The following is a 13,810-nucleotide window of genomic DNA, read 5'->3' on the forward strand; positions in this document are numbered from 1 at the left end:
GTTCGATTATGTGCTCAAATGATGGAATTAGAATTCACACAAACAGTGATGGGGAGGAAGAGGACAGTTTAGGAGAAGAAGAAGAAATGGAAACTGTCGACGAAGAGCATCCCCTAATTACTCTTTATCCTATGCTCACTGAAGAGAATATTCCAGCTGAGCTACAGGAGAAGGTTGAAAGGGAAGTGTGGGATATGACGGGGAAAGAAGTAGGATTGATCAAAGGAGTAGAACCAGTGAGAGTGACTGTAAAACCCAATGCAAATTTTCCACAGACTCCACAATACCATATGCCACAAGACACTCTCATGAAAGTTGCCCAACTCATTGACGAGTTTGTAAAACAGGGAGTACTGAAGGAAGTACTAAGTAGTCCATGTAATTCACCAATCATGGGACTAATAAAGCCAAGTGGAAAGGTCCGAATTGTTTAAGATCTGAGAAAAATAAATTACATAGTAGTCAAATGTTGTCCCGTAGTACCAAATCCAGCCGTGATAATGTTTCAAATTCCCTGTGATGCAGAGTGGTTCTCAGTAATCGCTGGTCACAAGCATTCTTTTCTGTGCCTCTTCATGAGGACAGCCAATTTCTCTTTTGTTTCAAATTCCTGGACAGAGTCTACAGTTGGTGTTGAATTCCTCAAGGGTTTTCGGAGTCACCATCAATTTTCAATCAGATTCTAAAGAAGAATTTGGAATCATTGGAATTACCGTTTGAATCAACCTTAGTACAGTATATTGACGATTTGTTGATTGCATCCAAAACAGAAAATGACTGTACGGTTGACACTATTGACCTACTGAACTATTTGGGAAGGAATGGACATAAAGTGTCCCCTTCAAACTTACAGTTCTGCCAGAAGAAAGTGAAATATTTGGGTCACCAAATAGAGAAAGGGTCGAGGAGAATAATGAAAGAAAGAATAACGAGTGTACTTCAAATGAGTCCACCCAAGACGAGAAGAGAAGTGAGAAAGTTTTTGGGAATGGTGAGTTATTGTCGCCAGTGGATTCCCAACTTCTCAGCTCTAGCCAAACCTTTACTGAAGCTGACCCAGAAAGATGCGCAAGATGAAATAGTGTTGAAAAGAGATGAAATTCCATTCACATTGTTTTGTCATGAACGTGATGCATGTTCGCATGTTCCTTGTCTGTCTTGACTCAAGCCCATGGTGGCGTAAACAGACCAGTAGCATATTTTTCAGCTACTTTGGATCCAGTCGCAGCAAGCAGCCTTACCAGGATGTTTGCGTGCCGTAGCAGCAGTTGGTATCAGCCTAAACCAAAGTGAAGGAATAGTGATGGGACATCCTTTAACAGTTATGGTCCCTCACTCAGTCGAGATACTGTTGACACGTTCCCGAACACAGCACATGATCGGTGCCAGGCTTACAAGGTACGAGACAATAATTTTGGGTTCACCTAATGTGCAGCTGAAAAGGTGCACTACGTTGAATCCAACAACCCTGTTCTCCAGTGAAAATGTCGAAACTGAGAACGCGAAAGACATCGAGCACGACTGTCTTCAGGTGACTGAATTTTGTACAAAACCAAGACCTGATATCAAAGATACCCGACTGGAAGAAAATTATCAAGTTATTTTTGTTTATGGTTCATGTTTAAGGGATGCTCTAGGAATATTGAAAGCAGGATATGCTGTATGTACAATAACTGGTGTTCTGGAAGCATCTTAGCTTCGGGGAGTTTACTCTGCACAGGTAGCAGAACTAGTAGCCCTTACTAGAGCTTGCCAACTTTCCGCATTAATGAAAGTCACAATTTACACTGACAGTCAGTACGGATTTGGAATAGTGCATGATTTTGGACAATTATGGTCACAAAGAGGCTTCTTGACCTCTTCAGGATCACCCGTAAAAAATGGTGAAAGAATAAGAGAATTGTTACATGCTATCCAGTTGCCAGAAGAAGTGGCAGTGGTAAAATGCAGTGCACATTCAAAATCACAAGACTTTGTTTCTTTGGGAAATGGATATGCAGATCAAGTCGCAAGGTTTTGCGCATTGAACTGTATATTGCTCAGAGACTAATGGAACTTGATAAGTGAGCCAGAACTTGAATCAAGTGAAGCGTTTGCCCTAAAGGTCGTAGACACAATCGAAGAATTAAAATTCCTGCAAAATAATGTTAGTAAGGATGAGAAACTCTCATGGAATAAATTACAATGTGTAAAGAAACCAGATGATTTGTGGGTTTCAAGTGAAGGGAAAATGGTTTTGCCAGACAGTCTTTTGACGCAACTAGCCAGATTGTATCATGGACAAGCCCACCTTGGAAGGGATGCCATGATTAGGTCATTCAAAATTGATTGGTTCAATCCTAAATTCTGTCAAGTTGCTGAAGCAGTTTGCCATCGTTGCGTCATTTGTCAACAAATGAAGGCAGGAAAGGGAACAGTAGTAAATTTGAGCCACATTGGAAGGGCAGGGGGGGCATTCAGCAGGATGCAAATGGATTTCATTGAGATGCCTATGCATGCAGGCTTGAAATATGTGTTGGTGATTGTGTGTATTTTTAGTCACTGGATTGAAGCATACCCTACACGCAGAAATGACAGTCTCACAGTTGCAGAACTACTCTTGAGAGAATTAATACCACGTTTCGGATTCCCGATCTCTTTAGAATCAGATAGGGGAAGTCACTTCAATAACGAAGTAATCAAATTGTTGTGTGCAGCACTGAACATTGAACAAAAATTGCATTGTAGCTATCGCCCTGAAGCATCAGGACTAGTGGAGCAAATGAATGGCACCTTGAAATCAAGAATGGCGAAAATATGTGCATCCACAAACTTGAAATGGCCTGACGCATTGCCCTTGGTGTTAATGTCAATGAGAAATACCCCTTATAGAAAAACTGGACTATCACCTCATGAAATACTCCTGGGCAGAGCCATGAGACTTCCAGCAGTTCCCGCGAATGCTCTTATAAATATTACAGATGATATGGTATTGGACTACTGCAAAGGTCTGGCTGATGTGGTCCGCTCTTTTTCTAACCAGGTGGAGGCAACCACCTTGCCACCGATCCAAGGTCCAGGACACCCCCTGAAAGCAGGTGACTGGGTCGTGATAAAGAAGCACGTGAGAAAGTCATGTCTGGAACCCCGTTGGAAAGGACCTTTCCAAGTGATTTTGACAACTGACACTGCTGTGAAGTGTGCGGGAGTTCCCAATTGGATTCACGCCAGTCACACGAAAAGGGTGATGTGTCCCACAGAAGAGGAAATTGAAGCGCTGAAATCACCAGTAACTGACAGGAAAGTACCAGGCACCGAGACAGGGCAAAGAGAACCTGGAGGCAAACAAACAGAAATAGAGGAAGGGGAAATATTTTCTGAGGAAGAAACAGATGATCCATTTGAGGAGGACCGAGGAGAAGCCTCAGGAAGCGATGAAGATCCTGAAGGTGACAAAGAACCTGCCACAGGTGGAGGAGCAGGAGAGCCTGATCAGAGGAGGGCTTTCCCAGAAGCAGACGATACAGGAAAAGAAAAAGAAAACCTGATTGACCTCCTGGGGGGGAAGACGAGACAGGATAGAGTGAAATTGTTCAAACTCTTCCAGAACCGGTTGCAGGTCTATCAGGTGAAAACAGTGCGAAACGGAGACAAAGCATATCGCCAGTGAAATTAAGGACTAAAGAAATATTAAACGAAAGTGAAGGGCCAAAGTTAAAAGAGAAAAGAAAAGAAGTGTCTGTCGCAATAACAGCACCAAGTGAAGAGAAAGACCCAGACAAGGAACAAGGCACCAGTGAGAGAGAATCAAAAGGAGATGCAAAATTGAAAAGGAAAAGAATACCGAGCAGAAGATATTCTGGTCCGGAGTGGGCATACATAGCCACTAACGATTGGTCAGACGAATTCCTATCTCTGAGTCTTGAGAACGAAGAAGCGGAACTACACTTTTGTACCTGAAAAGTGGAATTCCATGGGCATTACCGAATAAGAAATTGATAACCTGATTGACTTTTGAACCGAATAAGACATTGATAACTTGATTGACTTTGAAAGCGATTTTGAGACAAAGCTGCTAACCGATAAGAGACTAAGGGGGTTATTCCAACTTTGGAGGACGGATTTACCACCAGCCGTATTACGAGTTCCATAGGATATAATGGACTTGTAATACGTCTGGTGGTATATCCGTCACTTTACCATCACTTTTGGGATGGATTACCACTTCCTCCAAAGTTGGAATAACCCCCTAAGCTGCTAAAGAAAACGTGTGAACATTGAACTTGTTCAGCTATATATATATATATATATATATATGCAAATCTGATTTGATAAAGTGTCTTCAACTTTCTGATTCTATATAGATCATGACAGGCTACACTACACAGGGACATAAGATGAAATATTGTAAATATATGTGTATAGGTCTAATAACTGCATGTGTACTAACAGTTATGGCAATAATTCTTGGAATGCATGGAGGGAGTGAAAGAGTCGCGAATGATGCTTCTGTTATTAAAACTGTTACTGAACTAACTCCTTTGAAGAAACTCGAACAAGACGAGAGACATGTGCATGATAAGAAGGAACTTTCGTCCAACGTCTTCTATCGCTTGTTGAATGAGTATGTTGAGACAATGGATGCGAAAGAGTGTTATGTGTGTACACAAATACCTACCTCAGTAATAGAAGGAGTGACATATCATAGCATGCCCCTTACGTATGGAATTTCATGTAGTTTATTAATGACCAGATTTTATGGCCAGGAGTATATTCACTACTTTTATTCCAATCATGATGTTGTATTTGCGTATGTCCCCATAATTGAGTACCTGAGTAAAATAGCAAGAGATTATTATATAAAGTTAATAGGGGTTTCTTTGAGCCATTGTCATCTTTTCACACAGCTTACGCTCACAGAGAAAACCTTACATGCTTGCTTTCACCATTAGAGAAAAGTTTTTTAGATCACACTGATGATAGGAGAAAAGTGGTGAAGGAGAAATTAGAAAGGGAATTACACAAAGGGACATCTGTAGATAACTATGCTTTTGCCGCAATAAAGACACAAAGGAAACTAGCTTTAGATGGAATACACGTAGGGAGGCTTTGTGTATATAGACCTAAATCATATTATGACACAATCTTTGTGGGAACGAGTGAATGTAAACATACGTTTTTGTTTCAAGCTAAGTGGACGTTCATGCTGAATGGACAAGACCCAGTTATTCCAGTGGTATATTATATTTGTGGACTTAGCGCCTATTATCGTCTTCCAAAAGGATGGTATGGGAGATGTTATTTGGGAATAGTATTTCCAAAGATTTACCAATTGGACGACGTAAAGAATTTTCCAAAGCTGTCTGAATCACATTGTGTTCAGAAAAGGGAGACAGCTTCTGGTGTGGTAGGAGATATTTGGAGTAATGACTCCTTCAGTAAGAGTCATATTGAATTCAATTAAAATACGAAAGTTGTCTACTATTGTGGATAACATGTTGACAAAATTCTCAGGAGCTATAATCCTGATGGATGCTGAACTTGCTGCAGAAAGAGCTATGACTCTTCAAAATCGGCTTGCATTAGACATTCTTTTAGCAAGGGATGGCGGCGTTTGCAAAATGCTTGGTGCACGTCACTGTTGTTCATATATTCCGGACAACAGCGGGCACATTAGGAAAATGCTTACAAATTTAACTAACGAGAGTGCAGATTTGAAGTAATTGAAAGAACCAGGAGTATGGGAAAAGGATTTGCTTCCATGGGAAATTGGCTCCGCAACATTTGGAATGGATTGTTACTGAAAATAGTAAAAGGTATATTAATAGTATTAATTTTCTTAATAGGTATTTGGGGAATATGGAAGGCTATTAAAATACTGAAATCAAGAAGAAAAAGGAGAAGAGAAGAGAAAATACAAAATAAAATAGTAGAAATACACAGGGAAAAAGCAAAGGGAACTAAAAGGAAGAGGGAATTGACTGAAGTGCCAAATTACTGAAACAGAATTTTAATGGAATAAAATTTGTGGTTGAAGATTTGATGTGATGACAGAATTAGTCATCAGAGGAGGGATTGATGAAGCAGAAAAGAAGGTCTAACAAATATTCATATAACATATAATCAAAATCGTATAAGGTAGTGTGATTTTAGCAAAGAAAATTAATGTACGTGGGAAATTGTGCCCACGGGGTAGTTCGCCATTATTATAAACAAGCTTAATTAATCATGAAGAATAAACAAATGTAGTAATCTGCCATAATTGCAAATGTATTTTATGATTTTCTTGCTGAAATTGTTATATGTTTAGCTTAAATTTAGCAGAGGCTTTGGCCTAGTTGCCTGGTCTCAATTTCTAACTGCGTGATTTTCACTTGAATTAACAAAGACATATTATTTTAGTTTAAGGTTGTGTTTTTCCAGTAGAGATGACTAATACATTTATCTCAAGGTTTCGTGCTAGGCTGGTTTCATCCTCTTTGATGCAAGGTCAGCTTCTGCAGGTGCGGACAATGAAGACACTGATAGGGAATTAATTGGCAAACTTTGTTGAAACTTGTGTTCCAAGGCTCCAAGGACACCTTATGCAAAATTGAGTACTAGGAGAAGAAACACTATTCATTGGTTAAATTGAAGTCACCCTATGAACCCTCCAATGGAAGACCCTGGAGAATTTGGAACATTTCTTATTTAAACCCATCGGACAAAGAGAAGTCAGCCATTTTCCTTGATGCCATTTTGAAGCCAAATGCCAGACGCCTTTTTTGATGACATCTTGATGCCCTTTTCTCTATTCCAGAGAAAGAGACTTTAAGGATTCTCACCCTAGAGACTTTAACCTTAATCCTGCCCCGTTTTGGTCCATGCTATAACTTTTGCCCCACTTTCCTTGCTGCCGCAAGGAAACTTGCTTTAACTTTGCCCCTTTGAAATCTGCCCCATGCTGATCGAACCGGTACCTGAAGGACGAAGATTTTCCTTGAATGCTGATTGTAATTGGTAATTATAAAAGGATAATTGTATTATGCATTGTGTTTTCCTTCCTAGGTACCAACTGCTTATTTTACAGAGCCCAAGCTAGACGTTTTCTAAATTTGTGTTGACTAAATTCATTTTGCATGAAGCCCCACATGCCAATGCTAATCAGAGGTTAGTCGAGGTATGCATCTGATGCACCATGCTAAATTGAGATCTTGTTATGCTGACCAATGTACACACTTAGTCAAGCTCAGTTACTTATATTAGTGATTTGTATTGCTATAACTGAGTGCATTATAATCCAGATTCTGCGTAGATTGTGATTCTTCCATCGTTATGGACAGCTAGTAATGTTCGTATATGTATACCATTTGATTTTGAAACTTACTTACATTGTGCTAGCTTTGTTAATATAGGGAAATAAACTCATTAACTTTTAATAAACAGGTGTGGTTATTCATGACTGAAAGGTCATGGTGTGTCAAATACTTGTTACTATCGATTTGTGATTGAATATTAATTGATTATTGGTTATTGATTTAAAAAAGTTATTGATGATTGATTTGAATGATCCGACTATTCTTGGATGAGGAGAGCCCAACTAGGTCAAAAGGTTCACCGACCTCCAGCGTGTCCAAGTACAGGTAATTTATAAAGATTGGAGTGCTATCAAGGGTATCCAGGCGCTGAGGAGATCTTATTCACCACCACAGCAGGCCGATCCCGGGTAGGCTTGACTTGTCAGGGCTGCCTGTTGACTTATAAAAGCGCAGCCCGCAGCAGGTCAAACAGCTCCAAGTCTCCTCGTGTAATCCTTGTCTGAAAAGGCTTCTGTGCACCTGGGAGCAGCTATGTGCGGGGTGGGCCCTGTGCCTTAGGGATCCTCGGCTTTTCGCTAACACCTCGAGTGCGTTTCCTTCTCTGCCTAGCAACGGCGTGACTCATGATACATTTGCAGTTTGCTTTTAGTTTCACATTTACAGACATTTCTTGCCATCTGAAACTCAAGCGCTAAGAGTGGCAGAGAGAGTGTGTGTGACGCGCGTGCGTGGGTGTGGGTAAATAAATACACGTCTATGCAATAACACGTCTACAACGACAGAAGTGAAACTGGTGTGGTTGTGTACAGGAGTCGAGGTCTGTGTACACAATCAAACGCACGTCTGTGTACATTATAGTAATTACGGCAGCACAAGCGGGTGCGCAAATAATGGTGAATACAAACAGACGTGTCGTCTACCACCCGAGCGAGTGTGTGCGTGTACACAAACACCTGGGTGTGCAGAACAACACTCTGTACAGTGAATGAGAAGCATGCGTGTGCATACAGTAAGACAAGCGTGTGCAGAGATGCATAAGCATAGACTGTGCACAGTAAAACAGAATAAAAACAATACTGTCACAGTAAAGAGCAGCTATAAACAGAAACACATGTACAGCTCCCCTCCAAGCTACCCAAAACCAGCGAACTATAAACAAGTGCCTAGAGTGACAACATACTAAGGAGGCGCTGCCTGAAAGATATATACAGGTTCTCTATTTCACTGGTGCGCAGCAAAAAAAAGAACAAATAAACCTACAAATTAAAAACAGAGTCTAAACAGAACTGTAAGATCCAGCTATTTAGAAGAGGAAACTCCAGAGTTTAATTTGCTGCAAAGCGGCCCTTTCTATAGCGCCTGGAAGCGGGGTGCTGCTGCGGACATACCTGCAGTCTTTGCCTTCGTGGCTGATGTGTAGAGTTTTACCTGCTCTCCGCCAGCTGCTGGGTTTAGTGGGCTCCCTCTGCCACCCCCGGACCCCTGTGAGCGTCACACAACACTGGGAGGAAACTGAAACTGTGCGAATTCCTGGAAATCAGACAATCCCTGAAAGTGAAAGTGAAACTGAGAGAGCAGCAGCGGGCGGTCACGCGAGGCTCCTCGGAAACGTCATCCTTTCGTCCTGTGCTATTTCTTCATTGTTTCTCGGCATGTGGGCTTCGAATTAATCCAAACGTGTTTACTTCTTTTGTCCTGAGTGAAGAATATAAAGTTGTGGCGGGAAAAATATAGCGAGACACCCTCTTTGCTTTAAACTACCAACACTTCGGGCACACGAGGAAAGCCCCAGATGTGCTGCGCTGACACGAGTGGAAATAACTCACTCTTTTTGTTAAAAAATTAATAATTCACATCTCTAATTATCTTTATTAGATTTTTGTCATATTGGTTTCATTTTGCTCATTAAATATTTCTCTTTGTATAAATTGGAATGGATTTTTATTGTGTGTTGCTTTCAACTTCTTAATTGCTTTCAGCATTGCACATTTTTTTAAATTAAGCCTGTCTGCTTTGTGTCATAGATACCGAGCTCAGGTTTAAATTACTGAAGCCTTTACTGGGCCTAACAATGATAGTGACAATATTGTTTGAGGACTACTATCCACTCCAACTAATAATCCACTTTCTCACAGATAGTCTTCAATCTGTAGCACTAAACTAGTGATTCTAGTGCTATATAATTTGCAGTAGTCGTGAGAAACTGTCTGTTGAACCTGGGCCACTCTAAACTTTCTGACTTCACACCTCCTGTTTCTGAGCCTGTTTCTGTTGGCTTTACCAGTGCTAACCAGTGCTAAAGTTATTATGCTCCCTCCTCTTAACATGGCAAAATTGGCCTACACCCACCCAGCATATTTAATTTACTTGGCTGTCTCTAGTAAAGTTGTATATCATATACCCAATACTAATACATTCAATGCTACTAGTGGGCCTGCAGCACCTAGTGTACCACCCACTTAAGTAGCCCCTTGAAACCTGCCTTAGGCCTGCAATTTCATTCTGTTTGCAGTTTTCACCTGCCATTTCAGCATGACAAAATACATCTTTTGCCAGGCCTAAAGTTTCCTTTTTATTATATAGGTCACCCCTAAGTTAGGCTCTGAACTTCCCAGAGGGAAGGGTGTGTTGTATTTAAAAAGTTGAACATGTACTTTTATGTTTTACATGTCCTGGAGTGAAAAACTCTCAAATTTATTTTTCACTATTGCAAGACCTATCTCTCACATAGGATCACATTTGGTTACCTTATTACATTTAAACCATGATAAGTTTTCTTTGGGAGCAGGTAGGAATTTCATGTTTGGTATCTGGGGAATTGTAACTTAAAACTATCTTTAATGGTAAAGTCGAATTTTAAGTCCCAATTCTGAAAATGCCACTTTTAGATAGTTGTCATTTTCTTGTCCTAACCATTTGGTGTCTGTTCTCCATTTGCACTCAATTGGATTGATGCCAACGCCACTTCTAGGCTTGTTCTGATGGTCCTCTCGAACAATCTTGTAGCCAGAGGGGATGGATGCTGCGATGTCCAGTGCTGAGTTTTAGTTCAGCCATGTTTTGGTGAAAAACAGCAGGTCCGGAGTATGCATGTGTAGTAGGTCGCAGATCTCCGAGGTGCGTATGGTGAGCCAGTGGGTGACGAGAAACATGCAGGTGAGCGTGGCATGATGTATGGGTGGTGATTGGTCTTTATAGGTGTGTGGAGGTGGCTGTTTTGTGTGCATGTGAGAGAGTGAGTGTTAGACTTTTCATCCTTGGAGTGGCCTCCCTTAACTTTTTGCCTCTGTTCCCCAGGTTGCTGATGTGTGCTGGACTCTGATTTTGCAGTTTTTGTTACTCTGGGCACTTTACCACTGCTAACCAGTGCTAAAGTGCAAGTGCTCCTTTACAAAATGTGTATGTAATTGGTTTATCCATGATTGGCATATTTGGTTTACTAGTAAGTCCCTAGTAAAGTGCACTAGAGGTGCCAGGGCCTGTAAATCAAATGCTGCTAGTGGGCCTGCAGCACTGGTTGTGCCACCCACATAGGTAGCTCTGTAATCATGTCTCAGACCTCCCATCGCAGTGTCTGTGTGTGCAGTTTTAACTGTAAATTCGACTTGGCAAGTGTACCCACTTGCCAGGCCTAAACCTTCCCTTTTCTTACATATCAGACACCCCTAAGGTAGGCCCCAGGTAGCCCAAAGGGCACGGTGCAGTGTATGGTTAAGGTAGTACACATAATAATGTGTGCTATATGTCCTGACAGTGAAATATTGCTAAATTCGTTTTTCACTGTTGCAAGGCCTGTCCCTCTCATAGGTTAACATGGGGGCTACCTTTAAATCTGATTAAAGTGTAGATTTCCTTTGGGAGCGTATGGACATGTGGAGTTTGAGGTCTCTGAGCTCACAATTTAAAAATACATCTTTTAGTAAAGTTGATTTTAAGATTGTGTGTTTGGAAATGCCACTTTTAGAAAGTGAACATTTTCGTGCTTATGCCATTTCTGTGACTCTGCCTGTTTGTGGATTCCCTGTCTGGGTCAGTTTGACAGTTGGGCTGTCACACTAGACAGTGACACAAAGGGAGCTGGCATAGCCTGATGAGCCATCTGTGCTAGGATGGAGGGGAGGAGTGGTCACTCACACCTGAAAGGACTGTGCCTGCCCTCACACAATGCAGTCTCCAACCCCCTGGTGAGTGTCTGGGGCCTGGCCTGGGCAATGCAGGATTTCACATTCAAAAGAGACTTTACTTTGAAGTAGGCCTACTTCAAAGGAGAAATTGTGTATAAGAAGGGCACCCAACACCACAGACTTTAGAAAACACTTCCGGAAACAAAAGGAACCTCTGCCTGGAGAAGAGCTGAAGAGCTGAGGAAAAAGAGCTGCCCTGCCTGTGACTGTGCTTTGTGGAGCCATCCTGCAGTTGCTGCTACTGCCAGAGTAAGAGGGCAAAGACTGGACTTTGTGTGCCTTCCATCTTGAGAAGAACTCTCCAAGGGCTTGATTTAGAGCTTGCCTCCTGTTGTTTGAAGTCTCAGGGACAGCAAAGACTTCTCTCTGCCAGCACCTGGAGTCTCTGGAGAGACTCCTGCTCTGCCCTGTGGTGCCCATGCAGTTCCTGGGACCCTGAAAGGAGAAGCTGGCAGCCTAAGAAGAGGAAACCCACGCACAGAGCGCCGTGCGGGGAAAAGATCGACACAACTCCGATCTGCGGCTGAAGAAACGACGCGCCGCCAGCTCTGCGGCTGAAAATCAACGCTCAGCTGAAATGCGACTGAAGAATCGACGCACGGAGCAGGAGAAATAATGCGCAGCATCGCTGACGGAGGCTGGGAGATCGCAACCCGCGCTGCGTGGTTTTTGGATCATCGCCCGGCTGGATTTCCGACGCAAGTACCACTGGGCGTGTAAAGACAACGCAAGGCCTGCCCGGACCCGAGAGTGCTGACCGGATCGACGCATCGCTCTCCTGCAGAGAGAAGGAACGACGTGCCCCAACCCGAGAAAAGGAGAAACGATGCAAGGTCCCGCTCGTGAGTGGAATCGACGCATTGCAAGCCCTTTTTGTCACACACTCGCCTGTGTGGGGTTATTTTTGACGCACCCTAGGTACTTTTTCACGCTAACAGTGTTAGTGTGTATTTGAAACTACTTAAAGACTCTTTTTGATTTTTAATTGATAACTTGACTTGTGTATTGTGGATTTTTGTCATTTTGGTCTTGTTTTGTTTAGATAAATATTTCCTGTTTTTCTAATCCTGTGTGGTGTCATTTTGTAGTGTTTTCATTAACTTACTGTGTGTGTTGGTACAAATACTTTACACCTAACACTCTGAAGTTAAGCCTACTGCTCTGCCAAGCTACCAATGGGGTAAGCAGGGGTTAGCTGAGGGTGATTCTCTTTTACCCTAACTAGAGTGAGGGTCCTTGCTTGAACAGGGGGTAACCTGACTGTCAACCAAAGACCCCATTTCTAACAGTGAGGTGTTGGTGAGGTGATGATGACTGTGGGGTGCAGGAGAGTGCATGAGCATTTGCAGGAGGAGTAGAGTAGTGCTCATTGGGTGGTGTGTGGTGCAGAAGGAGGTGGTGAGGGAAGTACCAGGATTTCTGGTGATGGGAGCACTGCATGCATGGACAGAGGCGGACAGGGTTGCTTTTGGAGAGCCAGTGGTGGGCACACTGCATGTATCCATGCTGCAGCTACTATTAAGCAGGTCCTGGGTAGCGGGAGTAGAGCAGGGAGATGTGGGCAGGCTGGGAGGAGGCAGGATGCTAGAAGCAGGGGATCAGTAAATGGGCAAGGATCAAGTGGAGCGTGAGTCGGAGATAAGGAGCGGTGGAGGGCCAGAAAGAGCATGAAACAGAAACATGGAGCAGAGCAAGGGTGAAAAGAAGAGAAAGAGGTGAAAAAAAAGCAGAGAGAGGCGAAATACAGCAGAAAGTACTGAGAGAGAAGATTCAAATACAGAGAGAAAGAGAGGCCGATAAGGTGGGAGGAAAAGATAGGAGGCACAGTGGCAAATCGGTCAGTCACAGCGGATTTTGTATTTAGTTCTAATTTTGTATGGAGTATTTATCCATTAACATTATGTTTTTTTGTCTTTTCTTACTAAAGTCAATGGCTGGAAAGTATTTGATTGAGTGTAATTGGTGTATTTGGCTGGTTTCAAGGTTTATTGCCCACAGCACCTACCCGAGTCAGCTTCCAATGTATCTGTCTTACTATCCTGAGAATTTGGTGTTAAACAGGTACTTGGTAACCAGCTTTAGAATACCCAAGATAGAGATTCCAGGACACTAGAGAACAACAACCTTCGCTGATACCATTGTGGCCCAGTGTAACCACTGATTGTCTTGGGAAGCACTGAGTCTGTTTTAGCACTAAACTAATCTATGTTTATCTTTACTAAAGTCTAAAACATAATTTCACCCCCATATTTATCTCTCCTATACGAAGGAGAGGACGGAAAAGTGTTCATGTTGTTACTAGTCCAACATGTACTTGTCTTAGGACCTTACTTAGACATTGTTAGTAAC

General features: G+C 42.3%; 1 protein-coding gene across 2 annotated transcripts in view; it reads right to left on the reverse strand.

Moving 5' to 3' along the window:
* The window catches only part of LOC138246543 (lens fiber membrane intrinsic protein-like), a 137,943-nt gene that overhangs the window by 68,022 nt on the left and 56,111 nt on the right, over positions 1–13,810 (reverse strand). The window contains exon 1 of one of the 2 annotated variants that reach the window (XM_069201207.1): positions 8,666–8,872. The exons of the other annotated variant lie outside the window; for it this stretch is intronic. The gene's annotated coding sequence lies outside the window, so the exon portion shown is untranslated. Of the gene's footprint in view, positions 1–8,665; positions 8,873–13,810 lie in introns of those variants that run through there. 2 annotated transcript variants of the gene reach the window in all.

Source organism: Pleurodeles waltl, chromosome 7 (assembly GCF_031143425.1).
Source record: "Pleurodeles waltl isolate 20211129_DDA chromosome 7, aPleWal1.hap1.20221129, whole genome shotgun sequence".
Taxonomy (NCBI): domain Eukaryota; kingdom Metazoa; phylum Chordata; class Amphibia; order Caudata; family Salamandridae; genus Pleurodeles; species Pleurodeles waltl.